The following is a 5,073-nucleotide window of genomic DNA, read 5'->3' as shown; positions in this document are numbered from 1 at the left end:
GGTACTGGTCACTGGTGCTGGTGTGGTCACTGGTACTGGTCACTGGTGCTGGTGTGGTCACTGGTACTGGTCACTGGTGCTGGTGTGGTCACTGGTACGGCTCTCTTGTCTGTGCTGGCCTCTGGGTTTAGGTTAGGTCAGAGTTTGTCAGTTGTGGCCGATGATCCAGCGCGCGCCAAAATGCCTCTGGAGTGGAAGATGCGGCTGAAGTAGAGAGAAAAGCCACTGCTTCCTCTCTGCCGCTCCTCCCACAAGCGGAGTGCATGTGATCATATCACTCCGCCTGTAAGCCAGACCTACAGCGGCTCCGGCGGGCGTTCTCACTCGTCTTTCACAGGCGCTGACACTCTGCATCGCATCTCCTGACTGTGACCGGGATATTGCCCTGAGCTCGCGGGTGTCCGTGAGCTCAGGGCGGAAAGCGGGAGTCTCCCGCGACTTGCGGGAGACTTGAGATGTCTGCAATTGCACCACAAGCACTGTGCGTGTTCGCGGGTTCTGGGAACTTACGCAGAAAGGTACACGTACTCGGAACGCATAGATGAGAATGAAGCTAGAAAACACAACACAAGGTGGATGTAGAAGGCCTAGGCCCGTGCATTGAGAAGAACGTGCACTGAGAAGGTTCAAAATGCACGCTTTGATATGCTGCAGCCCATCCAGCAGTGCCACCGTTTATCTAGAAAGCTGTCCATAATGACAGCAGCAATGGCGCGGTGCAAACGAAAGAAGGTCACCAACGCTTTGTTGTAGAGCAGAAGTACCCAACTTTTTTTAGTCGCAACGCACCCTGTAAGTATAGTCCAGGATGAAATTTTTTAAGATCAAAGCTCCATCACATCAGGAGTCCCCATCACATCAGAGGTCTCCCTTAGTATCAGTGGTCCCCATCACATCAGAGGTCCCACCAGGGCCGGGACAAGGGGTTGGCAGGAGGGAAGGTTGCCCTGGGCGCAATGGTTTACTGCAGGGATAGGGAGGCGCCTTGACCCTAACCCTAAGGGAAGGGGGGGGGGCGCAGTTTGGCATCCTTGCCCTGGGCGCTGGATGACCTTGTCCCGACACTGGGTCCCACCATCACATCAGAGCTCCTACATCACATCAGAGGTCTCCCATCACATCAGGGGTTCCTCCATCACATGAGAGCAGAGGTCCCTTTTCACATCTGATTCCACCATTACATCAGAGGTCTCCCTTAGTATCAGTGGTTCCCATCACATCAGAGGTCCCCCCCATCACATCAAAGGTCCCTCTTCACAACAGAGGTCCTCCTTTACATCAGAAGTCCCCATCACATCAGAGGTCTCCATCACATCAGAAGTTCCCATCACATCAGAGGTCCCACCAGGGCCAGGACAAGGGGTTGGCAGGAGGGAAGGTTGCCCTGGGCGCAATGGTTTATTGCAGGGATGGGGAGGCGCCTTGACCCTAACCCTAAGGGAAGGGGGGGCGCAGTTTGGCATCCTTGCCCTGGGCACTGGATGTCCTTGTCCCGACACTGGGTCCCACCATCACATTAGAGCTCCTACATCACATCAAAGGTCTCCCATCACATCAGGGGTTCCTCCATCACATGAGAGCAGAGGTCCCTTTTCACATCTGATTCCACCATTACATCAGAGGTCTCCCTTAGTATCAGTGGTTCCCATCACATCAAAGGTCCCTCTTCACATCAGAGGTCCTCCTTTACATGAGAGTCCCCCATCACATCAGAGGTCCCCCTTCACATCAGAGGTCTCCATCACATCAGAAGTTCCCATCACATCACATCAGAGGTCCCCATTTACATCAAATTCCCCCATCACATCAGAGGTCCCCCTTCACATCAGAGGTCCCCCATCACATCAAAGGTCCCTCTTCACTTTAGAGGTCCCCCTTAACATCAGACGTCCCTCCATCACATCAGAGGTTCCCCCATCACATCAGAGGTCCACTTTCACATCAGATTCCCCCATCACGTCGGGTGTCTCCCTATACATCAGAGGTTCCCATCACATCAGAGGTCCCCCTTCACATCAGAGATCCCCCTTCACATCAGAGGTCCCCCTTCACATCAGAGGTCCCCCATCACATCAGAGGTCCCCCCATCACATCAGAGGTCCCCATTTCCATCACATTCCCCATCACATCGGAGGTCTCCCTTCACATCAGGGGTTTCCATCACATCAGAGGTTCCCCCATCACATCAGAGTCCCACATCACATCAGAGGTCCCTCCATCACATCAGAGGTCCCCATTCATATCAGAGGTCCCGCCATCACATCAGAGGTCCCGCCATCACATCAGAGGTTCCCCTATTACGTCAGAGGTCCCCTTTCACATCAGATTCCCCCATCACATTGGATGTCTCCCTTCAAATCAGAGGTCCCCCTTCACATCAGAGGTCCCCCTATCAAATCAGGGGTCCCCCTATCACATCAGGGGCCCCCATTTACATCAAATTTCCCCATCACATCAGAGGTCTCCATCACATCAGGGGTCCTCCTTTACATCAGAGGTCTCCTTTCACATAAGAGGTCCCCCATTGTATCAGAGTCCCCATTGACATCAGAGGTTCTCCCATTGCATCAGAGTCCTCCTTCGCATCACAGTCCTCCTTCACATCAGGGTCCCCCCTAACATCAGAAGTGCCTCTCCCATCACATCATGGGTCCTCCATCACATCAAAAGTCTCCCCCCCCTCCCATCACATCAGCGCTCCCCCCCATCACATTGGAGCTCCCTTCACATCAGGGCTTCCCCCATCACATCAGAGGTCTCCCTTCACGACAGAGGTCCCCCATCACATCAGAATTCCCCCCATCACGGGACACCCGAGTCGACACAGTATGTTCCCAAATGGGGTGTCATCGGGATGACCCACAGCCTTACCAGTAAACCTTCCCCTAGTCTACTTGTGAAATTTCAATAAAAAATTAAAAAAAAAAGAGGTTCTCCATCCTATCGGAGGTCCCCCATGACATCAGAGGTCTCCCGTCACATCAGAGCTCCTCCATCACATCAGAGGCTCCCCCATACCATTAGAGACCCCTTTTTTCCACCCAATAACATTAGAGACCCCTTTTTTCCCCCAATAACATTAGAGACCCCTTTTTCCATTAGAAGTCCCCTCTTCACATCGGAGGTTCCTCCTTCACATTAAAGCACTCTTCACATCAAGCGTTCTTCCATCACACCAGAGGCACTCCATTACATCATAGGTCCCCCTATCAAATCAAAGGTCCTTCTTCACATCAGTGGTCTTTCCATCACATTAGTGGTTCCACAATAACATCAGAAGTCCCTCTACTACATCAGAGGCCCCCATCACATAAGAAGCGCCACATAATGTCAGCGGTCCCCCATCACATCAAAGTCTCCCATCACATCAAGGTTCCTCCATTACATCAGAGGTCCCCCAATCACATCAGAGGTCCCCCCATCACATCAGAGGTCCCCCCATCACATCAGAGGTCCCCCCATCACACCAGAGCTCCCTTCACATCAAGGTTTCTCCTATCACATCCAAGGTGCCCCATGACATCATAGCCCCCCCCCGCCCCCACATCAAATCAGAGGTCCCTCTTCACTCAGAGTCCCCCTCCACATCAGAGGTTCCCATCCCATTAGAGGTCCCAGATTAAATCATAGTCCGCTCATAACATCCAAGTCCTCCTTCACATCAGAGATTCCCCCATTACATGAGAGTCCCCCTTTACATCAGAGGTCCTCCCATCACATCAGAGGACTTTTTATCACATCAGTGGTTCCCCCATCAAATCCCAAGTCCCCCTTTACATCAGAGGCCTTCCACCACACCAGTGGCACCATCCATCACACAAGAGGCCACACATCACATCAGCGGTCTTCCTATCACATCAGAGTCTCCCATCACATCAGAGATCCCTTTTTCACATCAGAGTCTCCACTCACATCAGAGGTTCTCTCATCACAGCAGAGTGCCTCCACAACACCAGAGGTTCTCCCATCACATTAGAAGCCCCTCCTGCACATCAAGTTCCTCCCACCACATCAAAGGCCCCCTAGACATAAAAAAACAGCCCCCCCCCCATCACACTAGAAACCCTGATCACATCAAAAGCTCCACATCACATCAGATGCCTCCCACAATGTCAGAGCCCCCCCCCCCCCCAATCACATCAGAAGCCCCCATCACATCAGAGGTCTGGAGCCCCCATAAAACAGGAGAAGGGACCCCAGCATTTGTGGTTCTACTGGAGATATAAATGTGAAAGCTAAAATAGAAACCTAGATATATGCTAGCAGTGGCGGCCGGTTCGTTGGGGGCGCAGGGGCGCCGCCCCCCCTATCCATTCATCCGGCCCCCTAATCTACATGCAGGGGCGTCGGACGCATGGAGTTCAATGGAGCTTTTTTTTTTGGCATCACCTGATTAGAGCCAGAGGCTCTAATAGGGCGATGCAAAGGGTGGACCCAGGGCGCAGAGCAGTGCGTCCCGAGCCCACCCATTGTGTGACAATAGCGAATGAAAATTCACTATTGTCACACGGATCCTCCTCCTGGCCAAACTTGCCCCCTAAATAAGGGAGCGCGTCCGATACGCGCTTCCTGATTGGCCGCAAGGCAAACCCCATGCCATTGGCCGAGGAGGAGATGGGAGCGGGAGGACTCGTGAAGACGTGCCACCGGGGGACTGAAGAGAAGCTGACGCCGGGACTGCTCCAGGGCTCCAGGTAAGTGCACTGGTCTGGGGGGGGCGTCACACTGCATTGAAGGGGGCACGCACGCACGCACGCTGGTCTCTGCATTGAAAGGGGCATGTACGCTGGTCGCTACATTGAAAGGGGCATGTACGCTGGTCGCTACATTGAAAGGGGGCATGTACGCTGGTCACTACATTGAAAGGGGCATGTATGCTGGTCACTACATTGAAGGGGGCATGTACGCTGGTCACTGCATTGAAAGGGGCATGTACGCTGGTCACTACATTGAAGGGGGCATGTACGCTGGTCACTGCATTGAAAGGGGCATGTACGCTGGTCACTGCATTGAAAGGGGGCATGTACGCTGGTCACTGCATTTAAAGGGGGCATGTACGCTGGTCACTGCATT

This window comes from Pelophylax lessonae, assembly GCF_965119305.1.
Source record: "Pelophylax lessonae genome assembly, chromosome: 13".
NCBI lineage: Eukaryota > Metazoa > Chordata > Amphibia > Anura > Ranidae > Pelophylax > Pelophylax lessonae.
The sequence above is the reverse complement of the archived record's forward strand: the minus strand, read 5'-3'. Positions refer to the sequence as shown.